This window comes from Quercus robur, chromosome 2 (assembly GCF_932294415.1).
Source record: "Quercus robur chromosome 2, dhQueRobu3.1, whole genome shotgun sequence".
Taxonomy (NCBI): Eukaryota; Viridiplantae; Streptophyta; class Magnoliopsida; order Fagales; family Fagaceae; genus Quercus; species Quercus robur.
In genome coordinates, this window is record NC_065535.1 from 52198046 (window position 1) to 52221046 (window position 23001).

General features: G+C 40.2%; 1 long non-coding RNA gene across 5 annotated transcripts; it reads left to right on the forward strand.

Moving 5' to 3' along the window:
* Positions 1–7670: 7670 nt before the first annotated feature.
* On the forward strand, positions 7671–10310 carry LOC126713948 (uncharacterized). 5 transcript variants are annotated; one of them, XR_007651501.1, is made up of 4 exons: positions 7671–7822; positions 8365–8518; positions 9486–9639; positions 9907–10310. It is a non-coding gene; the product is annotated as an uncharacterized LOC126713948 (long non-coding RNA). The 5 variants fall into 5 exon arrangements; XR_007651499.1 differs by lacking the exon at positions 8365–8518 and having other exon boundaries at positions 7675–7822; positions 9482–9639; XR_007651500.1 differs by lacking the exon at positions 8365–8518 and having other exon boundaries at positions 7675–7822.
* Positions 10311–23001: the final 12691 nt, after the last annotated feature.

Genomic DNA, 23001 nt, shown 5'->3' on the forward strand with positions numbered 1-23001 from the left:
TATGAGATAAGGACCCGCCTCCTATGTGGCTTCCACAAATCCCTTCGTGTAACTCCTCCAAGATTAGTTCTGAGGCCTTAAGGTGTACGCAGAGTAAGTATGGTCTAGAAAATGAGCGTTTATACAGCTTCTAGTCCTCGGATAGCCAGAACCGAGAAGCGTTTCTCTGTATCTTGTTAACTTTGGTCTTCTCTTCGGGCAAAATGTCTTCCTTTAGAAACAGTACTAGAGGGCCCATCTAGCTAGGTCCCACTTTGACATGATGGACATGGATCACTTCTCTTTTCGTCACTGAGGGTTTATATAAATCTTCCATAAGGATGACCTGAGGCAAACTTTGAGCCGAAGAGGTGGCAAGCATGGCCAAGGAGTCGGCATGTGTGTTTCCACTTCTAGGGATGTGCAGTAAGCTAAAAGAATTGAAGCGTGATTGTAGGCATTTAGCTTGGTCTAAGTAGTCTTGCATTCTTTCATCTCTTGCTTCTAACTCCCCATTTACTTAGTCAACGACTAGTCTAGAGTCCGAGAACATGTTTATTGTTTTTCCGCCTATTTTCTGAACCATGGACATTCCCTTCAGAAGGGCTTCATATTCAGCCTCATTATTCATGGTCGAGAAGCCCAGTCTTAGTGAATTTTCGATGGTAATCCTTTCAGGGGAAATCAGAACTAGCCCCACTCTGAAGCCCCTTTGGTTTGCTACACCATCAACATATATTTTCCAGCATGTAGGCCCTTGTAGAGAGATTATACCAACTGATTTTTCATCCATGCCTTGCGTCGTTGCTTCTTCTTCTAGCGAGGGTTCAGCAAATGCAGCTACCAGATTTGTGAGGACTTGGCCCTTGACAGAGGTACGAGGCATGTACTTGATGTCAAAAGCCCCTAGAATCGTGCTCCACTTAGCAACTCTCCCTGTGTAATCAATACTACAAAGTATGGACCTGAGCAGAAGCTGGGTTAGAATGATAACTGTGTGTGCTTGGAAGTAATGGGGAAGCTTTCCTGGAGCTTGAACCACTGCTAGGATGGCCTTTTCTAGTGGTAGATAGCGGATCTCGGCTTTATGCAACGATTTGCTCACGTAATAGACTAGTCATTGTACGCCATTGTCCATTCGAATTAACACTAGGCTTACTGCGTGAGAGGCCATAGCAATGTAGGCGAACAAGACTTCATCGACCTCGGGACTGGACATGATTGGTGGCCGAGATAGATATTCTTTAAGTTGTTGGAAGGCCAAAGCATATTCTTCAGTCCATTCAAATCCCATCCATTTATTCAGCAAGAGGAAGAAAGGTCTACACCTGTCTGCCGACCGAGTAATAAAACGGTTTAAGGCAGCGATCATGCCGATAAGCTTTTGGACCTCCTTGGGATTCCGAGGTGGCTGTAAGCTGTTTACAGCCCTGATTTGATCAGGACTGACCTCGATCCCCCTGTGGGTCACCATATAGCCCAAGAATTTTCCTGATTCTACCCCAAATGAACATTTGGACGTGTTGAGACACAGTTTGTGTCTCCTCAGAATTTCAAAAATGTCCTCGAGGTCTCTCACATGCTCGGACACTACCTTACTCTTTACCACCATGTGTCATCTATATAGACTTCAATGCTCTTACCCAGCTGTGGCTCAAACATTCTGGTCATCATCCTCTGGTAGGTGGACCCTGCGTTTTTTAAATCAAAAGGCATCACCTTATAATGGTAGTTTCCAATGGGAGTGACAAAAGATATCTTTTCTTGGTCGTCTGTGGCCAGTGGTATTTGATGATATCCTTAAAAGACATCCAAGAAGCTCATCCAAGGATGGCCTGCGGTTGCATCTACCAATTGATCTATCCGAGGCATAGGGAACGGATCTTTTGGGGTAGGCTTTATTTAGATCCATGAAGTCTACGCAAACTCGCCATTTTCCGCTATTCTTCTTTACCACTATAGTATTGGCTAACCACTCGGGATAAAAAACTTCCTTAATAGCCCCTACTTTTTTGAGCTTCATCACCTCGTCCCTAACAACGTTGGCATGCTCCTTCGACGGGCACCAGGGTGGTTGCTTCTTGGGAGTAACGGATGGGTTAACGTTTAGGTGGTGGCAGATGAAGCTCAGATCAACCCCTGGGGCCTCGTAGGCATCCCACGCAAACACATCCACGTTTTCTCTAAGAAACCCAATTAGTTCTTCTTTCTCTTGGGGAGGTAATTCCGGCCAACTTGAAAGAACTTTTCTAGATCAACGCCAACGGATACCTTTTCTAGATCTTCGCATTTTGCCTCCTCGGTTGACTCATTACCGAGCAATGCCAGGGCGGCTGATTGCTATAAGCCCCTTCCAGTAGAGGCCGAGGGCTCAGCACCAGGTTGTCGTGAGATGGCAACCACCATGCACTGTCTAGCCATGGTCTGATTCCCTACAATCTCTTTAACCTGGCCCTCTGACAAGTACTTTACCTTCTAGTGCAGGGTAGAGGAGACAACCCCTAAAGTATGAAGCCAAGGTCTAGCCACAATAGCTGTGTAGGGTGAATAAGCGTTAACTACAATAAAATCTACCTCCACCATGTTCGAACTAGTTTGTATAGGTAGTCTGATCTGGCCCCTTGGAGTAACAGTTTTTCTCTCGAAACTTACTAGAAGGGAATCATACCCCGTTAGGTCCTCGGGTTTCAAGTTCAGCCCCTTGTACAGGTCGGGGTACATTACTTCCACAGCACTGCCTTGATCCACTAGCACTCTCTTCACATCATATCCTCCAATCCTGAGTGTGACTACCAGAGCATCGTCATGGGGTTGGATGGTTCTAATCTTATCCTCGTCCGAGAATCCCAGCATTGGCGAGACTTCCTTCTTGGCCTTTTTGGACTCCCAATCATCATCCTCGGTGGAAAGCTGAGCCACAGACATTACTCTGGAAGGACAAGAGCTGGTCCTTCCCGGTGCAGCAAGAATGACATTAATTATGCCAATAAGAGGTCTTAAGGAGGTGTCTCTCCGGCCTTCAGGATTCGCCTATCCTTGTTGACCACTAGGATGATGTAGGAGGTGCTTAATTTTCATTCTCGAACCAACTAGTCCAAGTAATTCCTCAAGTTCCTACAGTCCTCAGTGGTATGCCCCGGTTTTTAGTGGTATTGGCAATACTAATTTTGGTTGCACTTCATGGGGTCTCTTGCCATCTTATTTGGTCATTTGAAAAACGGCTCGTTCTTGATTTTCTCCAGAACCTGATGTACCGGATCTTGGAACACAGCGTTAACTGCCTGCGCGTTGGCAGATCCGGATTGCCCTGCAAAGTCTCTCCTCGGTCGGTTGTTGTTGTTAAATCGGTCCGACCTGAAGTCTCTCCTCTCTTGAGGGACAACCTTCGCCTTACCTTTTCCCAACTACTGGTCTTCTTCAACCCTTTTATACTTGTCGATCCGGTCCATGAGTTGGCGCAAGCTGGTGACAAGCTTTCCTGTTAGGGATTTTCTTAAACCATGCTTAGTTGGGAGGTTGCTCTTGAAAGTGCTGATGACAACGTCATCATAGTTACCCTCTATCTCATTGTACATCTCCCAGTACCTGTCCAAGTAGGCTTTCAGGGTTTCCCCTTCTCGCATGGACAAAGACAGTAGAGAATCCAAAAGCCGAGGAACCCTGCTACTCATGATGAAGTGAAAGCCAAAGGCCTGGGTCAGCTGCTTAAAGGAACCTACGAAATTTGGCCTGAGGCCATCAAACAATCTCATCGCCATCAGTCCCAGGCTGGACGGAAATACTTTGCACATCAAAGCCTCATCTTTGGAATAAACGGTCATCCTCTGGTTAAACTGGCTTACGTGCTCTACGGGGTCCGTTCAACAGTTGTACATAGTGAAAGTGGGTTGATGGAATCCCCGAGGAAGCTTAGCCCCTTTTATCTTGCGTGTGAAGGGTGACTTGGAGATTCGATCCAAGGCCTTGCTCATGGCGTCATTCACTAAGCCTTTATGGATCAGACTTTTGTGGCTGCGTTTATGATAGTGCTCTTCCTCGTAAGAAAAGGTTTCACTTGGTGGAATTCTTGACCTTTGCCTATAATTGTCATCCCCTTCATCACTAGTATCTGAATTGGAGGGGGAGCGCCTCTGTTGCGCATGACATAGTTTCTTTTTTAAGTCTTCAATCTCCTGCTGTAGGGCTTTGTTATCGTCCTGCTTTTGGGATACGTGACTTCTCACCCTAGAATGGCTTCTGCTTGTATGGGTAGTATGTACACTACCCTCTCAACGTTTGTCCTGATCTCTTTCCCGCTTGAGGTTAAGAAAGTTGTCTTGTCGTTGAGAACTTGCAGGCTCTGTTTGGTGTGGACCTGATCCTACCATGTTTAACCATTGCACTCACTGAGACACAAGTTCTCCCCACAGACGGTGCCAATTGTAGGGACATAATTTGAGGCCCAAGCCCAAAATGTATGGAGTCTTAGTCCAAGGGGCCCAATACAATGAATTTGTAGAGAATGGGTTGAAGAACTAAGACCTAATGAGTTGCACAACGGCAAGTCTTGAATTAAATGAAAATCAAGCATGTATGTTTTTAGACCCCTTAAAACACAATTAGATTAACCTAGTTAATTAGCCAAGTTATTTACTTAGTCCAAATTCCAAATCTAGGTTATCACATTCAAACAAACATATCATGCATAGCAACGGAAATATAAATAACACAATGGTATAATGACCTAGGAAACCACACCAGTAAAAACCTAGGGAAGATTTAACCTAGCTATCCTCAAGATAAACTTGAATCCACTATGAAAGAATCAAAGTTTTATAATAAGACTTAGACCACTAACATCCTATTGCTACCCACTAGTAGAAACTTACTGACACGACCACGTGCAAGCTTTAAGACCACGGACTCCTTCTTTCTTGGATTCTCCAGCAAGTACAAGCACACCCGCTTGTGTTTCTTTAAGCTCTTTAGTGCAGCAACTGAATGATCATCAAGCTCTCCATGAATTCTCCTTCTTGATAATCCTAAGCATGCGTGAAGGCAACCACCTCTAGATCTCACAAGAGATTCACACACAGAGCAAATAGAGCAACCTCTAAAATATGGCTAGGGTTTGCCTTTTATACTTATGGCAAAACATAAAACCCTACACGTTTTAATAGGCTAGGGCTAAGTTGGAAAAATCTACAGAAAAAACATTCTGCTCGAGATTCGATTAATCGAGCCTGTTCTTCAATCAATCGATCGAGCTAGGCCGAAAGTCATTAATACTTTTGCAGCCACTCGATTCCAACTTTACATACAACGCGCACACACTTTGAGCAAGTCTAAACAAGACTAACAACTGTTTTGATCATGGTTTGCCAACATTACATATTAGAGTTCTAAATACATTAGTTCCTAAGTCTTTAGAACCTAACAAAGCACAAATAAGAGATATTGATGTCAATGGACTTTCAGTCCGAGGAGGTTACAATTGTAAATGTTGATCACAATTGGATATTGAGACAATTTAGGTTGTTACAGTGTTCTCTCTCTATTTTTCTGATCCCCATCTCATGGGGGTCTCTCACATTATATAGCCCTTTTGAGCCATTTTGATCCTACACTTGTTGATCATCTGAGTCCCCACTTGAGTGCCCGTCCCATTAGACACCCCTCTTCAGCCTTCTGTGTGTTGTGGTAGCCAAGACTGCACTGTTCAAAGGTCCTCTCCATTTTTGTAGTATTTTCAGCATTTTTGTATCTCTATAGAAATATGAGAAATGTTATGCTTTATCTTAAAAAAAAAAAAAAAAAAAAGCTACTTCACTCTACTTCCAAGGTTTTGAAATCTAAATCGATCATTGAACCGTAAAAGGGAGAGGTTCAAGGTTTTTAAAGTCAAACTGAGGTTGAATCGAGGTCGAACCATGATGACGTTATAATTAATTTAATAATTATTTAAATATAAATAAATATATTAAATTTGTAAATATTAGCAAAATTTACTAAAAATATCTTAAAAATTGAAACAAAATACATAAAATAGTACATTATAAGGTTAATAAAAAATAGTACAACATAAATAAGCATAAAAAGAATTTTTTATAATAATCCTTTAAGAGAAATCATTTCAATTAACTAAAAACGACTTTTAAAATAAATTCATAAATTGCATAGGTATTATTCTTAAATAAAAAGTTAATTTAGTAATATTTAATATGTTGAGAAAGATGACATAGAAGTTTAAAAACTATAAATCATGTAAATTTAATAATATTGTATATTAGCTCCCAAGAAGAGCACTTGGTCCGTTGGTCATGGCTTTAGTCTTGCTTACAAGGTGTGAGAGCTCAGGTTCGGAGATATTAGATTAAATATATGTAGTTATTTATTTATATGTTCATTAAACAAAGCCCATGAACTTTGTTAACATTTTTTTTCTTTTTTGATAATATTTGTTAAAAAAATATTTAAGATTATAAGCCCATGTCTTTCAAAACTAAAGTATAAGTTCATTAATAAAATATATAATAGACATATATATTTAGATAATGGTCAGTTGTTTTCTTTTTTAAATGTGGCATGTGGCATCATTAAATAAAAAATAAAAATAAAAATAAAAAAAAGCGTAGATGAAAAAGTAAAAAAGTAAAATGAAAAAAATAAATAAATAAAGAAGGTTTGAAATTGGAATGACCTTCACGTGTGTGGTTGTGGTTGAAGCACATAAATCGAAAAAGCATAATGACAAAAAGAAACTGAAGAGGCATATTGAAAAAGAAACATATAAGAAATAGGGATAATTACAGTAAACCCACCTGAGGTTTGGCCCGATTACACGTTACCTACCTGTGGTTCAAAACTTATCACTTTGCCCACCTGAGGTGCCTTCCGTTAGGGATCTGTTACCCACCTCTCCGTTTGCCGTTAGAAAAACACATTTTTTAATGAAAAACAAACATAACAAAGATCAAAAAGTTAGGACTTTTTATTGCTTAAGAACTTGTTTGAGAACAAAACACAGGAATAGCACAGATCAAATGCTATTCCTGATTAAAAGTGATATCATTGAGCATTTGTTTTTTTTTTTATAGATCTCGCATCGCGTCGGCGAGATCGCGACGTTGATCGCGATCTGGAATTTTTTTTGGGTTTGGAATTTTTTTTGTGGCTCAAGACTGTTCATACCAAGAGCAAGTGTGTTCTTGAACCCAAGCTACAAAACCCCCTCTTTGATCTTGTTTGTTTGAGTTTTCTCTGTTATTTTTTGTTTTTAGAGGAGAGATGAACAATGGTGCTGTTTTCCTCTGTTTGGTTTGTTTCTATTTTCTGTTTAATCTATGATTGGGTTCTAAAACTTTTTTTCTTACAGTTTGGGTTTGAAAAATGTGAGCGATTTTGGTATGGATTTAGAGGATTTAATTGGTTTTGGATGTGTGTAACTGAAAATTTTGAACTATATTTACAAATGTTGTGTTCTTGTGTTTGTGAGAAAAAGATTTGATGGTTCGTGTTTGATCCGTGTTATGTTCTATTTTTAATAAAAGGGTGTTTTTCTAACGGCAAATGGAGAGGTAGGTTACGGAAGGCTAACAGAACTAACTTCAGGTGGGCAAAGTGATAAGTTTTGAACCACGGGTAGGTAACGTGTAATCGGGCCAAACCTCAGGTGGGTTTACTGTAATTATCCCTAAGAAATAATATGAAATAAGTTGCATTGGGTGAACGAAGAAAGAAGAAAAAGTGAAGGAGCAGATCCACAAAATGGGCTGAAGAAAAAGAAGAAGAAAGGGCATCTGGTCTGGGAAACGTGGCAGAAACGTTCTAATGATAGAGGCAGTGACATGAGCACAACAAGCAGGTAAGTCACTGATGGTTTCAGATCTAAAACTTGAGTTTTTTCTATTTCGGTCTGGTACTAATATTTCGGCTGAAATCCGAAATAGGCTCCGGTATGGCCGAAACGATCGGTTGAATTAGCCTATGGTTCGTCCAGTTTTCCCGGTTGAATCCCGGTTTGTCCGTTCTCTTAGAACTCATGTATACTCGGTTCTTTATGCTTAAAAAATCATATTTCAGTCTGGTTTTCGATTTTCCCATTCGGACCGCCCGGTTTGGTCTGGTCTGGGTTTCAAAACCTTGTCTACTTCACCTGCTTCACGTAAAAATTTATAAATTTATTTATTTTTTGTAGCTAATAACATTAACTATTTTTTGGGATAAAGTATACCTAAACTTATTGATTAGATAAGTTCCTTTTTCTTTTTGTTCATATCAAGTTATTTTCTTCTCAAATCCTAGATCTACTAATATTCCTATACACTAAGCTATTTAGTACTCCTGTCATTATGTGAGCTCACCCCCACAAAAAAACTGATTAACTTCGCTATCACAAAAATCTAGAAAATGCAATGCAATGGCTCAAAACAGTAATCAACTCGAAGAACAAGAATACGTTGACAGAGAATAGTGGTGGTGGGATTATGAGCACTAAAACTTTTGAATCTTTGATTCTCTGAACCAATTTTCGGATATAGGATTTCACCATATGAGTCAGGTATATACACCCTTCTTTTGTTTTGTTTTATTTATTTATTTTTTTTTTTTTTGGGTGTGAGGATGAGGTAAAGAAAAAGAAGAATATTTGTATTTGAAAAAGAGTACAAATAAGCCGAGTTTGATTTTTTTTTTTTTTTAGTGAACTCAAGTAGTTCCTAATATAAACAATGCAACACAATCGCCACAAGCTTGATCCAACTCAAGTACTTCACAAAAAAATAATTTATGAATTGTATTCATCTCATTTTGGGTATTACTATTATTATTATTTTAGTCTCACACAATACACATTCATTATGATGCCGTTTGGAGTGGATGTCTGCGTTTACAAATTTGCGTTTTCAGATTTTTTTTCTTCTCTATGGTGAACAGTAACTTCACATGGGTTCACTATGTAGGGGACAAAAATCACTGTTCATGCACTGTTTATCACTGTTCATAGCACTGTTTACGCACAAAAAAATTAAAAACGGGTCCTACGGTACTATTTACACATTTAAAAATTATTTTGCTACAGTATTTTCAGTTTTCAGTTTCAGCAACAATAAGTTCAATCCAAACAGACTCTATATAATTTAAAAGAAAAGTATTCATTTATTTTTATTTTCTATTTTAATATTTAATTTTAAGTAAATTAATTATAAAATTATCTATATTTGAATTTTGATTAAGCCGTGCGGCATAATTCTAGTTTCTTAATAAACTAAAGGGTATCCAAGCTAAAGGGACCACGTATTATTACGCAAAAGCAACTCATTTATATCGATTTGAGAAAACAAGAGAGCAGGAAGACACCCTAGTCAATTTGTATGTCTTCTAGTCAACTTTGGTTTCTAAACTCTCTCTCTCTCTTTTTTTTTTTTTTTTTTTTTTTTTCTTTTTTTTTAATATAGATTCCCTTTTTTATAATACTTTTCAATTATATCCTACCCAACACTTTGACTATTCTTCCCAACTTTAGACAGGCTCCTACTTGCTTGGTCTATATATAGGATAAGGATAGAGAAACTGAGAACCATCAACTATCAACTCTCGAAATGAAAGCCATTCTAGTGGTCTGCTTTCTCTTGCTTTCCACATTTTTCATTCCTTCTTCAAATGCAGCTCGAGAACTAGCTGGTGAGAACATTACAGTTTCTAGTAGATAGTTGTGTTTTAATATATATATTTTGCAGCATGCTTATTATTAAACTGAACTTTTAATATAGATTCCATGACTAAGAGTTTGCATAGCAGTTGCTCATTTATGTTAGAATTACTTGGTGTGTTTCTGATAAATTATCACCAAATACTTGCAAAAGATTCCATATCTTGTTCAAAAATCGCATGGTTCTGGCCCATGATTTCCTTTTGATTTCATTCTGATTACTTCATATCATATCTCAGTTACAGTCGCACCAGTGAAGAATGCAACCGCAAGCTGTGGTCGCGGAAAATCATATGCTGCATGTAAGCCACAGCCACCGCCAAAGCCAAAAGCGGATCCACCTTGTAACGTCTACAAACGTCGAGGTTGCTCACAACCTTAACCCCTGACTTTCAGATAATAAGCACTTAGCTTATTCTCATGAGGAGCAATGGCAATAAATAAAATCCTAAGTGTGTCATATAGGTGGTTTGAAGTTTGCAAAGCCTCTAATTCGCAGTGTTGTAATTTGCACTTAATAAGCTACGGCTTTTTTTTTCTTTTCTTTTTTTATGGGGAAGGGATAGTTAACCCGATGAATACTATGTTGTTTGTTCTGAAGTGTGCAAAATAAAAGAGCTGACTAAACTCAGTCCAATGATTACTTGTGGGACTTTCATGCAAATTCTAATTATAACCCCTTTCAATTAAATATGGTGTATTCAGAAACTCAGTATTTGACTAAGGGGTCAAAACTGTATATAAGGATTTGGATTGGATGCAATACTAAGGGTATTGCACCGAGTGCCATTACTCTACTTCTTCTCATATAAACTTTTACAATACCTTAAGTATTGTTTCTTAGATTTTCTATTTAAGAGTAAGTCATGTCACTACTTAACTAAAAAAAAATACTTCAATCTCATGAAGAAAAATTCACATGGCAGAATTTTAAGAAATGAACCTAAAGAACAGTACCTAAATACTATACCTAAGTCTTGCCCTTCAAAAATTGTCTTAAAAATTAAAAGGAAAACAAAATTAACTTTTTCTTTTTAGTTTACGTTAAGAGAAGTACTACTTACTTAAAAAATAAAAAAATAAAAATAAAAAAGAAAAAAGAAAAAAAGAAAAAAGGTTATTAATGGTGTCATGTATATATCCGTTGTCCCATTGACTAGGTGTCAAAAACAGACAGAACAAATGTGTTATATATATATATATATATATATATATGTGTGTGTGTGTGTCCCATATATCTCATACACTTCCTCCCAAACGAGTTGTAGAGAAAGCAAGAAAACAGAATTTTATAATAATGATTTTCGGCATAATTTTCTTCTCATTGGCAGGATCCAGAACTAAGCTAATGCGTCATATAATATGCAATTATGCAAAGGTCCCAAACGAGTAAACGACCAAGACAATATTTTCTTTGCATTTTCTTGCCTTCATACTTCTCAACATAATATGTATATTTAATCAAATCTTTATGCCTATCGTCTCATTTATAGGATCCAAAACTGAACAACCTTTATCCATTTTGCTCGATTAAGTTTATAGGCAAAAGGTTCCATACATGCTTCATGAATGTATTTCAATCTCCAATAATTTTTTATGCCTAACCTCCCTTCCTTTTTCGGAACACATGCAATTTCCCATGAAACTTTCACTCCGCGAACTTTTGTGTCATATTCTTTCAATAACAAGTTGTCAAACTTTTGCTCAATGGATCTAATAACTTGCTTGGAAAGGATGCACAAACTACACCTGTAAATTTGAATGCTATAGAGGATAGAATTCAATGTTTAGTAGTGTAACCTGCCAGCCGGGAGTGAGAGGCGCTTGGAAGTCCTAGACCAAGAGGCGATTCTAGGATCAATCTTCTCTAGAAGAAGCTGACAATCCTGGTGTTAAATTTTGCTAGAAACTAGGGGTACTACAATGTACCATATAGCTAGGTAGTTTACCTTAAATGCAGTGATATGGAGGACTAATTCTTAAGTATTCTCAGAACACGAAAAATGATGCTTCATCCTCTCATCAGCTAACCCAAGTACACAACATAGGAAATTTGACAAAGATTAGCTCTAATTCAATTTATGGTCCAACCCAAAACCTACCCAACCCACCCAATTAGCCACCCAACTTAAAAGGACAAACTCTTTCACGTAATGTTGCTATCACAACACCTTAAATATTTATAACCAACATGTCTAGGCCTTCTACTTGTATTTAATTGTCTTATCAATTCACCTGCCAATATTGACCATTTTATTTTCCTCTCTGTGCAGCTGTCCATATAATGTTTTTCAAGTAACGCTTCCAGTTCCACTCTATCAAAACTACTTAAAGTTATGTTTGGATGTCAACATTTGGATTTGAAATCCATTAATTTTAAAATTCTTTGTTTGGGTCTATAGCTGCGTTTACAAAAAACCCGGCTATAGCTAACATATAGCCGCATTTTTCAGAAATGTGGCTGTAGACTAAACCTATAGCTGCAGGTTTAGCCGCGTTTCTAAAACGCAGCTATAGATTAAGTCTATAGCCACGTTCATAAACGTGGCTATAGGTCCAACCAAATATATATATATATATATATATATTTTTAAAGGAGGACCTATACCCACGTTCATAAACGTAGGTCCAGCCAAATATATATATATATTTAAAGGAGGACCTATAGCCACGTTTAACAAATGCGGCCATGGGATAAGTCTATAGCCACGTTCATAAACGTGGCTATAGGTCCAGCCATATATATATATATATATATATATATATTTTTTTAAAGGAGGACCTATAGCCATGTTTAACAAATGCAGCCATAGGTTAAGTCTATAGCCACGTTCATAAATGTGGCTATAGGTCCAACCAAATATATATATATATATATATATATATATATAAAGGAGGACCCATAGCCACATTTAACAAATGCGGCCATAGATTAAGTCTATAGCCACGTTCATGAACGTGGCTATAAGTCCAGCCAAATATATATATTAAAGGAGGACCTATAGCCATGTTTAACAAATGCGGCCATAGGTTAAGTCTATAGCCACGTTCATAAACGTGGCTATAGGTCCAGCCATATATATATATATATATATAGTTTTAAAGGAGGACCTATAGCCACGTTTAAAACATGGCTATAGGTCCAACCAAGGTTTAGCACTTCAGCGTAAACAAAAATATGGAATATTCTAGGAATATTCTATGGCATATTCTACAATATTCCAAAAAAAAAAAAAAAAAACTGAATGGGTTCAGCACTGTGTATACAAAAATATGGAATATTCTATGGCATATTCCAAAATATTCCATTAAAAAAAATATGAATATTTAAAATATGAAATCTCAAACTCTCCCTCTTGTATGGTTCTAGCAGCAAAAAAAAAAAAAAAAAAAAAAAAAAAAAAAAAGGAAGGAAGCTCTCTCACAACTCTCTCAATCTCTCTCTAATGTTATCACCGATCTATGTCGCCGGAGATCCAAAAAGTGCTAACCCACTCTATTGATCCCTCTTTCCCGTTGATGCTGTATGAATGGGTTTGTGAAAATATGGGGTTTTGTTCATTGTTCTTTGAGTTTTGTTCATTTTTGTTCCCTTTTTCTGTCTCTCTTTGCTTTAGATTTGAAGATTTTGAATCAATGAAGCTAAAGTGCCTCAAAAAATTATCTCTCTTTGCTTTATTTTTCTCTAACCTGTGGCCAAAAATTATTTTCTTTTGTTTGTTTGTGTTTTGATTAATTTTGGGTTTGAGCATATGGACTCTTTTTGGTTGTGTTTCTGTTATGGGGATTTTTGTTTTCCTTGAATAGCTTGTCTCAATTTGGGTTGATTTTGTTGAAGGAGATGTTCTGTTTGTGTTCTTGCATGTATTGTTTTCTTGTATTTTAGAGCATGTTGTGTTTGATTAATTTTGAAATTTTCTAGGTTTTTGTCTGAATTTGAACTTGCTGAGTTTGTATTTTTGTTTTGAATTCTTAATTTAATTAAAATTGAAATTTTAAAGTTTGAAAGCATTAATTTTAAAAATTAAAATTTTAATTTTAAAAAATAAAAAAAAAAACTTTTGATTACTGAAAAATTAATTTTTGGTAATCAATTTATTTTTTTTTTTTAAATATAAGGGTCTATAGCCGTGTTTTTTAAATGCGGCTGTAGGTTGAGGGCCTATAGCTATGTTTTAAATGCGGCTAAAATATGCCTTTGAAGCTATCAACAAGGGTCCTATGGCCGCACGTTTTAAACGTTGCCATTGGTCCAATCCTATAGCCACGTTGTAAACGTGGCTATAGGTTTCACCTTAGGCCATGTTTTAAATGCGGCCATAGGTCCTGGTATTAGGCTACGTTTAAAAAAGTGTGGCCATAGACCCCTCAGGCCTATAGTCACGAGGTTTAGGCCACATTTGAAACCGCAGCCTAAAAAAACGCGGCTATAGACCAAATCGTCCTATAGCCACGTTTTTCTGACCTATAGCCGTGTTTTAAAAACGTGGCTAGAACCCCGTTCTTTGTAGTTTTTTCATTGTTTAGATACCTAGGATTTGGATTTAAGATCAATAAAATATATTTTTTAATTATTATTTTTCTTAATCCTTCTACATTTTAAATTTAGTAACAATTTAATAAATACATGTGGCAATGAAAAACAATTGATAATACAATTAATAAATACATGAGGTAATGAAAAAGCCATTGATAATCCAATTGACAAGTTGATGACAAAATATCTTTCATCATAATCAACTAAAAAAATGTCTTGCCAACTATTGAAAACTAAAATGTTCTATATCAACATAGAGAGAGAGAGAGAGAGAGAGAGAGAGAGAACTCTCCCAAATGCATAGGTTTTTTCACAACATTCAAAATCTCAAACTAAAATACTATTCTAAAGTTCTTAACAATTAATCTGTTTGGGAGGAGGGAATGGAATGGAATAAAAGGAATATTTTTAGAATATTCTTCCCTTCTCTTGTTTGGGAGTTTTAACGGAGGGAATGGAATGTCCATTCCCTTGTTTGGGAGTTTAAGTGGGAGGGAATGGAATGGTTAGGAGGGAAGGCTCATTCCTTCCTTTTCCCTCAAAACCTCAAATTTTTGTTCCCCTCAAAATTGGGAGGAATGAGAGGGAATGAATTTAGGTTTAATGAAATTTTTGTTAAAATCCCTAAAATACCCCTTTAATATCAGCCTTTTTTTTCTCATTCAGCCGTAAGAAAAATAAAGCTATAATTCTTGCACAATATTGTCCGTCCTCTACAAAGTGAAGCTGCTGCTGTTGGTCTTTTTTTTTTTTTTTTTTTTTTTTTTTTTGTCTGCTGCAATTTTCAGATATTGCTTAAACCAAGTATGTCTATCTTTTTCTTTTTCTTTTCGGTTGTTTGCTAGTCTTTTTTTTTTTTTTTTTTTTTATAACTTTTATGAACTGTTTGCTAGTGAATTGCTTTACAACATAGAAATATACATAACTTGTTTTTTAGCTACAATAATTTTTTTTTCCTTAATGAAATTGGGAGATGAAGATGTATTAAATTATCAAATCCATTGTAAAGCATACCAACCAAAAAAGATCCAATCTAAAACTAGCAGCCCCTAAAAAAAATTTGCAAATTGAAATAAAGAAATTGTACTATTGTTAATTTTTCATGCCATTATCTTCATCTGTTAAATTATTGATTAGCGTGATACAATCTATTCACCTTGACAAAACAATATTGTAATTCAATAATCTAACACAGACCCAATTGTGGCTAACTAGTTTCACATCATCCACTAAATACTATGCATTTCAAAGCAATTATAAGTTCTCATTGATTATTTTTTATATTCTTTAAAATGAAGGGTATAATAGTAATTGTAGGGACACAAAATCTTCAGCGGCCCATCAACGTTGTTGGGCTCGCGCAAGGAAAATCCCTCACAATGATATTTGTAGAGAGTGGGCTTAAAAAAGGCCAGCGTTGGGTCGCGGGGCGGCATCTCGGGCCGGACTACAGGCATACCGACATGAGGAGGAGCTTCGGGCTGGATATTCAGGCCCTTCAATCTTGTATCTAGGAGGATTTGGCTCCTCGGATATGATCCGAGGCGTGAGGGCGCTGTTCCCGGTCACCCATCGGTGGGATTTTAGGTGATGTCCGGCGTGTCTTATCCAGACCCTCACTTTCATCAAGTCTTTCTCAAGAAGCCAGATGGGAGCCCCCCCTTTTGTCACATAACATTCTCTTTTATACTAGCCTACGTTAGTTGTCCTTCGTCCACGTGTAGGGTCGATCTTTCCGGGACAGATATCCATCCCATCAGTCTAGTCCCAAATTTGCTGTAGATGATCCATAAAGCCTAAAATCCCGGCTCTGTTAGGGGCAGTGTTATGTCAAGGAAGGGTATTAAGGACTATTTCCATGAGATATTTTCTGACCTCTCAAGCTCGCCTGTATCCCATTTTCATCAGTGGGGTTCTGGGCTTTCCGAGGACGGAGTGGTCCTCGGACGTGTCTTTGAGCCATATCGAGCTCACTACTTTCGGGCTTGGGACTTGGCCTCCTTTAGTTTGGGGGCCTGTGGATTCCCTATAAGTGAGCGAGCCGGGCCCGTAGATTCTTGGGCCCCCACAATAGCCCCTCGAAACCCTGCTGTCCAACGTCCTGGTTGGAGAGGTGGGTTTCGGTAATTCCGAGCCTGAACTGCGGCTCATTTAATTTCGGCCCTTGATCAACGTTGGTGACTCTTCACCTCCCCGAGGAATGCGCCGGTCTACGAGTCATTTTTCCTAGATTTACGTACGCTGCCGTTATGCCGCGTGGTTATCCGCAACGTGCCTTTAATCCCTTGCCATTTACGAGACCTTCCAGATGTAACGGTTACTGATGGTGTGGGAGAACGAAGCGACGCGTCGTACTCTGGATTTCCTTGAGGGTCCAAATGTGTCACATACCCTCTTCTTCGTCCTCTATATAAAGAGAGAAAACAGGGGGTGACCTTTTCATATCAGAATCCCTCACGTTCTTCCCAGAGTCCATTTCCTCCTTCCGGTTGCTCCCTCTTCTATAATACTTATTTCTCAGTAATCCACCATGAACAAATCCCTCTTTTCCCAGAAACGCCATATCCCAACAAAACTCGAGATGGCTCGGTCTGGGCAAGGATGGCGGAGGCTTAAGACTGGCTTCCCTATTCTTTTAGCCAAAATCCGAAGCAGGGACTCGTCACACCCCTATTTTCTTTTCATTGCTTCACTCTTCTTCTCCTCCTTCCCGCTCATATCCTCCATTTTCTTTTGCCCTTGCATTCTTCAGTAACAAGAGCTTGCTGAAGTGCTTCCATGTCTTCCAATTCTTCTTCCTTCTCCTTCATTATTTTTGTATAAGGATCTTCCCCTGATAGGAGCAGTACCGAGGCATAGATTTCAGAAAGACTTTGAAGACGAATACAGAAGGCACCTGATGGTTTACTTATTTGTATTACGGATATTGTTACTGTTTTAGCAGTAAAAAATTTTTATATAGGCTTGTTTGAGCCATTCTTTGTACGTTGTAACAAATTTTCATATTAATAAAAGTTAGTGTTACTCTATTTCTTATGTCTTATTTATATATTTTGACAAGTGTGAAAGCGCTGCTCGGCATAATAGTATAGCATTTCAATCTATAATAACTAAGGCCAAAGCAATCCTTGATAAAAAGATGCCACGATAACTTTAAAGAGATTACTATTCATCATAACAATCCAACCAGCGAAGAATGAGACTTATCTTAAAGTTAGCAGTGATGGGTGTTGAATGCTCGATAAAGTGTGAGAAGTATTTTTCCGAGGACATGTTACCCATCGGATGAATGGCCCCCTTAGGTTGACGATCATTAGGTTGGCCTGCCATCTCCCTGACACGCGAGCCTTAACCTTTTCCAGTGTTTAAACCGAGAAATTTCTTCATCCGGGCAGTCGATTTCCCGCGAAGCCTGAGTCCGAGGACTTTGCAAGACCTGGGTTTTGTCCATGACTTATGCGTTTTATCTTATGTGCTTGATTTTTCCCTTTGGCTTGAGTCCGATACTTGTGTCTTTATCGGTACTTGGTTTTCCCTTTTAGCTTGAGTCCGAGGACCATGCAAGCCTTAGGTTCTGTCCGAGACCAATGTCTGCATCAGTACTTGGTTTTCCCTTTTAGCTTGAGTCCGAGGACCATGCAAGCCTTAGGTTCTGTCCGAGACCAATGTCTGCATCAGTACTTGGTTTTCCCTTTTAGCTTGAGTCCGAGGACCATGCAAGCCTTAGGTTCTGTCCGAGACCAATGTCTGCATCAGTACTTGGTTTTCCCTTTTAGCTTGAGTCCGAGGACCATGCAAGCCTTAGGTTCTGTCCGAGACCAATGTCTGCATCAGTACTTGGTTTTCCCTTTTAGCTTGAGTCCGAGGACCATGCAAGCCTTAGGTTCTGTCCGAGACCAATGTCTGCATCAGTACTTGGTTTTCCCTTTTAGCTTGAGTCCGAGGACCATGCAAGCCTTAGGTTCTGTCCGAGACCAATGTCTGCATCAGTACTTGGTTTTCCCTTTTAGCTTGAGTCCGAGGACCATGCAAGCCTTAGGTTCTGTCCAAGACTTTGAGTTCAGATCTTCCCTTTCATTGAGCATTTCCCGAGGTGCCAAACAGGGTGTCCCTAGGCCTTCACGCCAAGAACCCGCGGATCAAGATACATTTCTGCAAACTCTGGCCACGCAGTACTTCTCTGACGCCCCAAGGATCGAGGCGCGCCTTCACGAGGCTTCTTGAGTCTCTAGACTGCAGTTGACGTTGGAAGTTGAGCCAAAACCACTTTGTCTGTAGTGTTCCTTGGGACACCGCGTGAGTTGACTGCCATCATCTTGTCTTTTCAAATAAATAGGAGGGAGAGAGGGTTGCTTTATATATACACCCATCCTTTTATTTTTCTCTCATATCACGCTTCCCATATCCGTAGCTCTCCTTTCTTGGCATAACATGTGGAAAGCGAGGGTTGGGAAGAAAGAACCTTCTCCGCCGCAGAAGCGCCGTGCCCTCATGAGGCTTATAACAGTAAGGTATGGGCACAGGAAGCACAAGTTCAGAAGAGTACTCCATCTCCACCGAGGGGGAACGGCGTCTCTCCCTCTTTTAGTCAAAATCCGAAGCAGGCTCTGTTCATGCCAGCACTTTGGTATGTCAGAAGAAAGATTCTCCGCCATCAGCGCCTCTGCTTAGCAGCAGGCGAATATTTAGAGAAAGCCCCTCAGTTTCCCACTCCCTGCATCTTTCCTTCAACGGTGCCAGGCTCAAGTTGGGTTTCTTTGGCTGCCTGAGTTATGGGCATGTAGGAGCGCGGGGGAAGAATAAGGTCTCGGAGCTGTAGCCAACCTTTCCTCCGACATACCTCCTCGGCTTTCTCCAGCTTTCTTGTATTTTTCTTTTTCTTGCTTCTGTAGTAAGCTTTGACGTAGGCTGATTCCAGCTTTTCATTGTACTCTGTACTATTTCTTCGTTGTAATAAAAATGGAAATTGACTTACATGTTTTAAGCGTTGATCTATTGGGCAATACCACTTTGTGAACGAATGTGCTCTATGTATGCGTTGTTTTGAAAATATTTGTAACAAAGCTATTTTGAAGTATAATCTAACCAACTCTCATCTACCAGCACTATCAGGTATTACATCGATAATTTGTAATAAATCGAACTTAGGAAACTGACCGAGATATCAGTTGTGTATTCTGTGATGAGCGCATGAATATCGTCCAAGGCTGATGATTTCTAAGCAATCCATCTGAGCAATTGACTGGGACATAGGGGACTCCGATGACGCTTTCTTGTATTCGGTTTCCCCATAGGCTTCGGTCCGAGGACCATGCAAGGCCTTGGTTCTGTCCATTACTTTTAAGATGTCCTCTTTGTACTTGGTTTCCCCACAGGCTTGGGTCCGAGGACCATGCAAGGCCTTGGTTCTGTCCATTACTTGTAAGAGTTCTTCGTTGTACTTGGTTTCCCCACAGGCTTGGGTCCGAGGACCATGCAAGGCCTTGGTTCTGTCCATTACTTTTAAGATGTCCTCTTTGTACTTGGTTTCCCCACAAGCTTGGGTCCGAGGACCATGCAAGGCCTTGGTTCTGTCCATTACTTGTAAGAGTTCTTCGTTGTACTTGGTTTCCCCACAGGCTTGGGTCCGAGGACCATGCAAGGCCTTGGTTCTGTCCATTACTTATAAGATGTCCTCTTTGTACTTGGTTTCCCCACAGGCTTGGGTCCGAGGACCATGCAAGGCCTTGGTTCTGTCCATTACTTGTAAGAGTTCTTCGTTGTACTTGGTTTCCCCACAGGCTTGGGTCCGAGGACCATGCAAGGCCTTGGTTCTGTCCATTACTTTTAAGATGTCCTCTTTGTACTTGGTTTCCCCACAGGCTTGGGTCCGAGGACCATGCAAGGCCTTGGTTCTGTCCATTACTTGTAAGAGTTCTTCGTTGTACTTGGTTTCCCCACGGGCTTGGGTCCGAGGACCATGCAAGGCCTTGGTTCTGTCCATTACTTTTAAGATGTCCTCTTTGTACTTGGTTTCCCCACAGGCTTGGGTCCGAGGACCATGCAAGGCCTTGGTTCTGTCCATTACTTGTAAGAGTTCTTCGTTGTACTTGGTTTCCCCACAGGCTTGGGTCCGAGGACCATGCAAGGCCTTGGTTCTGTCCATTACTTTTAAGATGTCCTCTTTGTACTTGGTTTCCCCACAGGCTTGGGTCCGAGGACCATGCAAGGCCTTGGTTCTGTCCATTACTTGTAAGAGTTCTTCGTTGTACTTGGTTTCCCCACAGGCTTGGGTCCGAGGACCATGCAAGGCCTTGGTTCTGTCCATTACTTTTAAGATGTCCTCTTTGTACTTGGTTTCCCCACAGGCTTGGGTCCGAGGACCATGCAAGGCCTTGGTTCTGTCCATTACTTGTAAGAGTTCTTCGTTGTACTTGGTTTCCCCACAGGCTTGGGTCCGAGGACCATGCAAGGCCTTGGTTCTGTCCATTACTTATAAGATGTCCTCTTTGTACTTGGTTTCCCCACAGGCTTGGGTCCGAGGACCATGCAAGGCCTTGGTTCTGTCCATTACTTGTAAGAGTTCTTCGTTGTACTTGGTTTCCCCACAGGCTTGGGTCCGAGGACCATGCAAGGCCTTGGTTCTGTCCATTACTTTTAAGATGTCCTCTTTGTACTTGGTTTCCCCACAGGCTTGGGTCCGAGGACCATGCAAGGCCTTGGTTCTGTCCATTACTTGTAAGAGTTCTTCGTTGTACTTGGTTTCCCCACGGGCTTGGGTCCGAGGACCATGCAAGGCCTTGGTTCTGTCCATTACTTTTAAGATGTCCTCTTTGTACTTGGTTTCCCCACAGGCTTGGGTCCGAGGACCATGCAAGGCCTTGGTTCTGTCCATTACTTGTAAGAGTTCTTCGTTGTACTTGGTTTCCCCACAGGCTTGGGTCCGAGGACCATGCAAGGCCTTGGTTCTGTCCATTACTTTTAAGATGTCCTCTTTGTACTTGGTTTCCCCACAGGCTTGGGTCCGAGGACCATGCAAGGCCTTGGTTCTGTCCATTACTTGTAAGAGTTCTTCGTTGTACTTGGTTTCCCCACGGGCTTGGGTCCGAGGACCATGCAAGGCCTTGGTTCTGTCCATTACTTTTAAGATGTCCTCTTTGTACTTGGTTTCCCCACAGGCTTGGGTCCGAGGACCATGCAAGGCCTTGGTTCTGTCCATTACTTATAAGAGTTCTTCGTTGTTGATAGTCTTTTCTCTATACTGACTTATTCCTTGAAGGTCAGCCCCTAGACCAGAGAGGGAAGAGTTGGCTCGAGGCCGCAAGCCCCTAGAGCTGTCCACTCTGTTGGCAGTGCACAGCGCAGCTCCTAGCGGTGGCTCATGGCGGAGTAACAACCGTACGTCGCCGGGAATGGGAAAAACCCGTGAGCCTCTGCTTGCTGGAGAGCTGACTCGTGCGCCACCCGTGCCAACGCGCAAGCCCTTTCCCACAGACGGCGCCAATTGTAGGGACACAAAATCTTCAACGGCCCATCAACGTTGTTGGGCTCGCGCAAGGAAAATCCCTCACAATGATATTTGTAGAGAGTGGGCTTAAAAAAGGCCAGCGTTGGGTCGCGGGGCGGCATCTCGGGCCGGACTACAGGCATACCGACATGAGGAGGAGCTTCGGGCTGGATATTCAGGCCCTTCAATCTTGTATCTAGGAGGATTTGGCTCCTCGGATATGATCCGAGGCGTGAGGGCGCTGTTCCCGGTCACCCATCGGTGGGATTTTAGGTGATGTCCGGCGTGTCTTATCCAGACCCTCACTTTCATCAAGTCTTTCTCAAGAAGCCAGATGGGAGCCCCCCCTTTTGTCACATAACATTCTCTTTTATACTAGCCTACGTTAGTTGTCCTTCGTCCACGTGTAGGGTCGATCTTTCCGGGACAGATATCCGTCCCATCAGTCTAGTCCCAAATTTGCTGTAGATGATCCATAAAGCCTAAAATCCCGGCTCTGTTAGGGGCAGTGTTATGTCAAGGAAGGGTATTAAGGACTATTTCCATGAGATATTTTCTGACCTCTCAAGCTCGCCTGTATCCCATTTTCATCAGTGGGGTTCTGGGCTTTCCGAGGACGGAGTGGTCCTCAGACGTGTCTTTGAGCCATATCGAGCTCACTACTTTCGGGCTTGGGACCTGGCCTCCTTTAGTTTGGGGGCCTGTGGATTCCCTATAAGTGAGCGAGCCGGGCCCGTAGATTCTTGGGCCCCCACAGTAATGTTATTATAAAATGATTTCATTCCATTCCTTCCAATGTCATTCCCAAACGGTGTTACTTACTTTCCATTCCATTCCATTCCTTTATTTTATAACATCCAAACAAGATTTTTAAATCACATTCCATTCCATTCCATTCCATTCATTTCCCTACTAAATCCATTCCATTCTATTCCATTCCATTCCATTCCTTTAATGATCATCACATTCCATTCCATTCCATTCCTTTATAAACTCCCAAACGGACCCTAAAAGTGAGGAACAATACTCTGTAAGAGAGGAACTAATATTTGTAACAACTTCAACTAGTGGATCTTTCCTATTCCTTTTTCTTTGGTGAGGCTCAGCTGCAGAACTCGTTGATAACAAATGTTGGCATGGTTGTTGTGCATCGTTCATAACTTCAATTGCATCGTCCATATGTTCTACACCAATGCCAGTAACTCTATCCCTCCCACACAAGATCTCAATGTCTTCCTAATTTTCAATAACTATTTTTTTATAAGCACCCGCTTTTACATTTTTCTATAAAAAAAAAAAAAAAAAAAAAAA